The 8,431-nt window shown below is 38.1% G+C and overlaps 1 long non-coding RNA gene across 1 annotated transcript; it reads right to left on the bottom strand.

The window, feature by feature from the left end:
• Positions 1 to 5,361: 5,361 nt before the first annotated feature.
• On the bottom strand, positions 5,362 to 7,474 carry LOC137295751 (uncharacterized). The gene is made up of 3 exons (XR_010957601.1): positions 7,386 to 7,474; positions 6,929 to 6,986; positions 5,362 to 5,448 (listed from the first exon to the last, which is right to left on the bottom strand). It is a non-coding gene; the product is annotated as an uncharacterized lncRNA (long non-coding RNA).
• Positions 7,475 to 8,431: the final 957 nt, after the last annotated feature.

The raw sequence follows: 8,431 nt of genomic DNA, 5'->3' as shown, positions 1-8,431 counted from the left end.
GTTCGTACCCAATCGAATTGGTTCCACGGTGATTGAATTAATTAGGGGGAAGTACTTCACTTAGTACTGCGGAGTGCACCGTCTCACGAACAAGAGACAATAGGCTGTCTCACGTACACGTTACGTCTCGGACTGATACAGCTGAAATATTGCTCAGTACTGAGTTAAACAAACAGTAACACATATTTATTTAATAATACCGGTCAAACTTTCTTCTAGGAAACATTAAACCATAAGATGAAAAAATGTCCCCACAAGAGGTATAATTTATGCATACTGCAAAATTCATATTTTGGATGAAATTTTAGTCCAGTTTGTTTGTTATAAGTGCCGATGGGCTAGCCTAGTTCTGAAAGTGTCCGCTTGTCGCATCAGATACCTGGGTTCGAATCCCCATATGGGTACAACGTGTGTGAAGTCTATTGGTGTCTCCCATCATGATATAGCTGTGAATATTGCTAAAAGCGGTGTTTAACCAAACTCACTAACACTTCTGGTCAATGAAAATAATAAGGCGACTTAAGGGACACTGAACTTCATGCCCCACAAGCATGCTTTAAGCATATACAATCATGCCCCACAAGCATGCTCTAAGCGCATAGTCATGCCCCTCACATCTCATGTTCTAAGCACATACAGTCATAGCCTGCACATTTCTAAGCACATACAATCATGCCCCACAAGCATGCTCTAAGCACATACAGTCATGGCCCAAAAGCATGCTCTAAGCACATTCAGTCATGCCCTACAAGCATGCTCTAAGCACATACAGTCATGTCCTACAAGCATGCTCTAAGCACATTCAGTCATGCCCTACAAGCATGCTCTAACCACATACAGTCATGCCCCATGATAGTGCTGGAATATTACTGAAAGTGTTATAAAAGATATTCATTCACCTACAGTATTAATGTTGTTGTCTATTTATGTGACACTGGATTTATGTCATATATTTCTCATAATTTTGTACCCTGTATCAGTCTGTAGATAGTGAATAAAGCCATTTCTCTGTTGTATAGGTGTTGGGGTGGCCTAATGGTTAAAGCTATAATTCATTATGACATCCTGAGGTTTGATTCCCACATGGGTACAGTGTAGGTAGTGTGCCATGATAGAGCTGAAAGGCACAAAAGATATTCACTATAGGATTTATGCTGTCACATGGTTATATGTCATGTAATTTCAGCCATTACCATAAGCACACGGGCAGTGGGGTGGCCTAATGGTTAAAGCATTAGCTCGGCACGTGGAAGACCCTGGTTTGAATCCACACATGGGTACAATGTGTAAGCCCATTTATGGGAATATTGCTACGAGCGGCGTAAAACCAGATTCAGTCGGTCAGCCATCAGCACAGACCATGTAATAGGAGAAATAATGAATAAGATAATGAATCTGCCTTGCAGAAGAAGACAGAAGGAAAAGGTGAGGTTATCCAAGGTCCATCATAAATCTGCCTTATCCTGTACATGCATATGTGACAGTGAATTACATATATGTCAGATGTCATATTTCTGCGACCCGCTTTCCATGTTATCTGTCTGTGCACATGTCGCTGCCACTGTTGACATTATCAACCGTTCTGCTTAACAAGGAACTGTCTACTTGGAAAACTGTCTCAATCACTGTCTGGTCATAGTGGCTGTCATCTGTACTTATGCAAGAACAGGGTTAATGACCCGATTTGGACAATTAAGGAGAGGCTTCTTTGTTCGCCGTGACCTTTAGCCCATTTCCTGCCGTGGTCTAGACACCGTGAGTAGCAAGGATGAAACTTTTCCGGGAATGTTTTCAATTCTGTGGATTTCTTTGAGTAAGGGTCATTTTTGTGTAGCATGCCTTTAGAATATAGGCGTAAATCATATCATCCCAAAGTGACAAACTCTCACTTTTTGAAAACAAAATATGCATATGTTTTGAATATATTTAGAAGTTGATTCAAAATGCAAGGGGGATCGAAATGCACTGGTTGTTCAGTGAAGTTTTTGGGATTGGATAGGCTTTGATTTGGGCCGAGTCATGCCAATTTATGCATGTTGGAGGGTTGCACAAAGTATGTTATTGAGACTATGATTTGTCTGACTCAGTTGGCTGAAATATTGCCAGAGTGCCTTTAAATTTGACTCTTATAACTCACAGTTGTTCGCTGATGCGGTTGGATGGCAGAGTTATATGCTGGTGATGTGGTGTCTCTTTCTGAGTTCCAAGGCTGTTGATAGGACATAGTCCAAGATGTCGTTGTCGGCACAGGTACTACAGAAATGTACCCTAGGTACCTTTCAGTGTACAGAAATGTACCCCAGCCAAAGTTAAATGTACAGAAATGTACACGGTACCCTACACAGCAGACTGTTGTTGACAGCAGTCTGTTGTTGACAGCAGTGTCCACTTTTCTCAAGCCAAAACCGAAACCGGTTTGTGGTGTCGTTGCAGATCGCCTGTTTTGAGCGCTTTCTCGAATCACAATCGAACATGGAGCTGATATTTACAGCTGACAGCCGAAGGAAGGTATATTGTTGTTCCTGACGAACATGCACTGCCATGCTGATTTTTTTTCCGCGGTTTGACAGTTAGGAGTAAATGTACGCATTTGTGAAAATGGTTCCACGCTGATTGTGATGCAGAATGGGATCATCTTAGGGTACGATTCTGTACATTTACTTTGGCTAGGGTACTCATGTGTATACAGAGAGGTACCTGGGGTACATTTCTGTAGTACCTGTGCCGACAATGACCACTACAGTGAAAGTACAATCCCAAATATAACATATGGTAGATTTCACTAGTATTTTCTGTTTATAAGTGAAGCAGTCTGCATTATTATCATATTGATGCACTTCTTGATGTACACATACACTGGTTAAAGTATTCGCTTGTCACGTCAAAGACCCAGGTTTGATTCTCAACTTGGAAACAATGTGTGAAGGTCATTTCTGGGGTGGATGTGGCAATATTGCTAAAAGAGGTGTAAAACAAAACTCACTCATTCTTACATGATTAAGCGGCGTCAGTTTAGCCTTGCGGATAACATGTTCACTTTTCTGATTTGTCATGCCAGGTTTGATTCTCCGTTGGTAAAAATGTGTGAAAATCTCATATAATGTAAATATATCACTAATACAAAATGAAATTCAACCATATATTTTACTAACATGATACTGATAAGGCGATTCGAACACAGTTCACTGACTGCTGTCGATTCATGCTTTTTCCATGGGGTGGGATGTAAATGATTTATTCTTCCTTGCAAAGATTTATACCCCACTTGTTTTGGTGTGCACCGGGCATATTGGGTAAATTGTTCTAGGTCATGTGAACCAATCAGAGATGGACATTCTTACATGAGGTAGGATAATATGTATTTAATTTTTCAAGGCTTACTAAATACATGTTTATTCCTATAACAAGATATTTAACCCACAGGTGCATGATAACATCAGCATGCATGCTGTAGGTGATATATCTAAGTTGTTCAATGTCCTGTTTATGTAGAAAAGGAACACAATTGCAGAAAAGCTGAAGATAGAATAAATTCTTGGAAAGGGTATCCTGTTTATCAGAGGTCAGGGTGTGATGTCATGATGAATTTTGAGTGGATAAGCGTCAGATTGGTTGGCTGTGGTGAGTGCACCTACGCTGTCCTGTTGCATATGATGGCCTAGATTCTAGACAACATGTTGCAGGATTTCCTCCATGTTGACTAAGGAATAAGTGGAGACGGCTGCATAGCCAAGTGTCAAAAACAAGTGAAAGTCAGAATCAGCGAATATGACTACATATTGAACATCCATTCACCAAAATGTCTCGTTAGATATAGCCAGGCATATCTATTTCAGGGTATCTGGTGGTTAATGCATGAGTACAATGTACAATGGGTATGAATGTATGAACCCTATTTCTGGATTCTCTTGCTGTGATAGCACTGGAACATTGCTAAAAGCACATTAAAACCACCCTTTTTCTCTCATGTCGAAGGACTTGTGAAGATCTCAGGGTAGAATAGGCCTTCAGCCACCCATGCTTGCCATAAAAGGCAACTATGCCTGTCGTAAGAGGTGACTAACGGGATCACATGTCATCGGCTCTCAATTGCGCAGATCGATGCTCTTGCTGTTGATCACTGGATTATCTGGTCCAGACGCCATTATTTAGAGACCGCCACCATATAGCTGGAACATTTCTGAGTTCTGGCATGAAACTAAACTCACTCACTCAGCCGTGTCCAAGAGCCCGGTTTGATTTCCACATGAGTACATTGTATGAAGTGTATTCCTTCTATCTCTTTGCAGTAATATGAAAAAATTGGTTAGTCTAATGGTCTAAGTGTTTGCTTGTTACCTAGAAGACTTGGGTTTGATTCCCCACGTGCACAATTTGTTAATTCCATTTCTGGTGTTCCTGGTGATATTGCTTGAATATTCCTAACAGCAGTGTAAAACCACTCACAATTTCTGTGTACCTGCCATGATATTGCTGTAGTATTGCCAACAGCAGCATAAAACCACTCACAATTTCTGTGTAACTACCGTGATATTGCTGGAGTACTGCCAACAGCAGTGTAAAACCACTCACAATTTCTGTGTACCTGCCATGATATTGCTGTAGTATTGCCAAAAGCTGCGTAAAACCACTCACAATTTCTGTGTACCTGCCATGATATTGCTGTAGTATTGCCAACAGCAGCATAAAACCACTCACAATTTCTGTGTACCGGCCGTGATATTGCTGTAGTACTGCCAACAGCAGCATAAAACCACTCACAATTTCTGTGTACCTGCTGTGATATTGCTGTAGTATTGCCAAAAGCTGCGTAAAACCACAGTCACCCACACAACTCCTCCACACACGCACACACACATGCAAAATGTTGGTAATGTTCAGCTTTAAATACAAAATGAATTACATGGTCGACATATGGGAGAAATGAGGTCAGTCGTATCTGTCACATACCACTGTTTCAAACTGTAACCAGCAGTTGTGACTCTGACGCCCTCTGAAACACTGAGCTATTGGTTTTGTGTGTGTTGTAATGTCAAGTGTAAGCTCATTATTTATCTGTCATTGCTGATTCATTACACTCCCAAATGAGATGATAATTGACTTGGCCACCATATTGATTAAATAACTTGGGATTAGTCGTTTTGTCTTCTCACTTAAGAAATATGACATTTCCAAATAAGTTGGCACATATAAGATTTATGTGAGACAGCAATATCACCTGACATACTTTGTTGCCATTGTAGCTCAAATACTGACTGAACCAATGCTAGAAGGTTTGAGGGCCAGGAGGGTTACTTAGATATAAACATGTAACAGAGTTGTTCCTCATCAGTATGGAAAGGCGAACACTTGTAGGGGGTTTCCAGGGATTTATTTCGGAGCTGGTGTTTGGGATATGAAGATTCCCAGTTGGCCGTCAGTCCAGGTGACGAACTAACAAAAAAGGCCCTGAATGATAAAAATATATATAAATAACTACATGCCTTTCATATATACTATACATTTCATGTCATGCATTCAGTATGATGAACACCGTACTATTGTTATGTTATAACTACATGCCTTTCATATATACTATACATTTCATGTCATGCATTCAGTATGATGAACTCCGTACTATTGTTATGTTATAACTACATGCCTTTCATATATACTATACATTTCATGTCATGCATTCAGTATGATGAACACCGTACTATTGTTATGTTATAACTACATGCCTTTCATATATACTATACATTTCATGTCATGCATTCAGTATGATGAACTCCGTACTATTGTTATGTTATAACTACATGCCTTTCATATATACTATACATTTCATGTCATGCATTCAGTATGATGAACTCCGTACTATTGTTATGTTATAACTACATGCCTTTCATATATACTATACATTTCATGTCATGCATTCAGTATGATGAACTCCGTACTATTGTTATGTTATAACTACATGCCTTTCATATATACGATACATTTCATGTCATGCATTCAGTATGATGAACTCCGTACTATTGTTATGTTATAACTACATGCCTTTCATATATACGATACATTTCATGTCATGCATTCAGTATGATGAACTCCGTACTATTGTTATGTTATAACTACATGCCTTTCATATATACTATACATTTCATGTCATGCATTCAGTATGATGAACTCCGTACTATTGTTATGTTATAACTACATGCCTTTCATATATACTATACATTTCATGTCATGCATTCAGTATGATGAACTCCGTACTATTGTTATGTTATAACTACATGCCTTTCATATATACTATACATTTCATGTCATGCATTCAGTATGATGAACTCCGTACTATTGTTATGTTATAACTACATGCCTTTCATATATACTATACATTTCATGTCATGCATTCAGTATGATGAACTCCGTACTATTGTTATGTTATAACTACATGCCTTTCATATATACGATACATTTCATGTCATGCATTCAGTATGATGAACTCCGTACTATTGTTATGTTATAACTACATGCCTTTCATATATACGATACATTTCATGTCATGCATTCAGTATGATGAACTCCGTACTATTGTTATGTTATAACTACATGCCTTTCATATATACGATACATTTCATGTCATGCATTCAGTATGATGAACTCCGTACTATTGTTATGTTATAACTACATGCCTTTCATATATACGATACATTTCATGTCATGCATTCAGTATGATGAACTCCGTACTATTGTTATGTTATAACTACATGCCTTTCATATATACTATACATTTCATGTCATGCATTCAGTATGATGAACACCGTACTATTGTTATGTCTAGTAACTGTTAATTAATCATGCAGATTTAAAACATGTACTTTGATATTTACTCACATAAATGATAATTATAATTACAAATATATACAATTGCAGTCTCAAAACAATACCTCACCTCGTCTCAGGGACGCAGGCAGACTAGGCCAACAGCTTAATAGTGTTTCTCAGTGAACCTAAATATACAAAATACTGCCTAAGTATGCTGCTTGTATATATATATATATACTGCATGAATAGCATCAGCGTTCACGTAAATAGGGTAACTTAATGACTCTAATACACACACAAGATATGCATATAGAAATTAAACCTTATAGTAAACATGTATGATACACATTACTGTATCATGGTATAAAATGCATTACTGCTCGAATAACCGCATGCCAGTATACTAGTGTACTGGTACTAAATACGTAATATATTTGGTCTAAAATACTAAGTATGCGTATATCTACAAACACTTAACATGTGCTAGAAATAATGAAACACTAATCCTTAAAACATGTAATCTAATATACTAAATCCTAATAGCCCTACTGTAATTTGATATAAAAAGATCTAACTTAACTTACCCCGTAATGTGCTGGTGTTGTGCTGTGCTCATAGAGAGAGAAAATGTGGACTGCCCAGGTCAAAGGCAGTACAAAGCTTTAAATATAACAAGAGGGTGAAATCCATCAAACAATAGAAACCTTGTGAACAGGCCAATGCAGAGATTGGGCCTGACACAAATTACTTAACAATAGACCCCAAGCTACCTGCTGCAACTCGCTTACTAGTGAGGTAATGAATCAGTGAAATGTTAGTGTTAACACAGACCTCTTTAGAAATGATAAAGTTGGTTTATACCTAAGTTTAAAATAATAAAGTTTAACATATTAAAATGACATTTATTTACACACTGTTACAAACACAACGTTTCACACATCAAATTCACTAAAATGTCTTGTACAGTAAAACTGGATATATTCCATGCTTATATACAATTCTCCTTGCAGTATAAAAATCTAACTTGTGAGAGGCTTTGGGATGCTGTGAGTGAGTGAGGTTAATTTTGCACTGCTATTAGCAATATTCCAGCAAAAACATGGCAGGGGACGCCAGAAAAGGACTTTGTAGCCAGGTGGGGAATCGAACCGGGGTCTTTAGTGTGATGAGCAAACGCTAGGCTACCCCAAAGCCCTGGCTGCTATATTAGGCCCTCATTGGAAACACCTATTCATGTCTTTTACTTCTGTGTTATGTTTTAAACTGGAATGAAATTTGGTAGATATTTAGTTAGAAATTTGTCTCAGCATGTAGTCATGGTGGGTTAACCTTGGGGTTTGAGTGTTCGCTTGTTATGGGGGTATGAAAAAAAGCTTAAGAATCACTTAAAACCCAATAGGTCTGTAATACCTTGCGTACCTTACTCATTAATCACATTAACTAAATTGCCTGTGTATGATAGTTCGTCGTGGTGCCCGAACTCTACAACAGCATTAGCAAATGTTAAGCAATGCATTCTTATACATATATTATTAGAGCTGTAGCCACTGTCTGGAGTTTACTGTAGTGTGACTTCTGTGTTGGGTGTTTACAATTGACTGCCAACTATTTTGCAATATAAGAATTAATA

Source organism: Haliotis asinina, chromosome 9 (assembly GCF_037392515.1).
Source record: "Haliotis asinina isolate JCU_RB_2024 chromosome 9, JCU_Hal_asi_v2, whole genome shotgun sequence".
Classification (NCBI taxonomy): Eukaryota; Metazoa; Mollusca; class Gastropoda; order Lepetellida; family Haliotidae; genus Haliotis; species Haliotis asinina.
The sequence above is the reverse complement of the archived record's forward strand: the minus strand, read 5'-3'. Positions and strand labels throughout refer to the sequence as shown.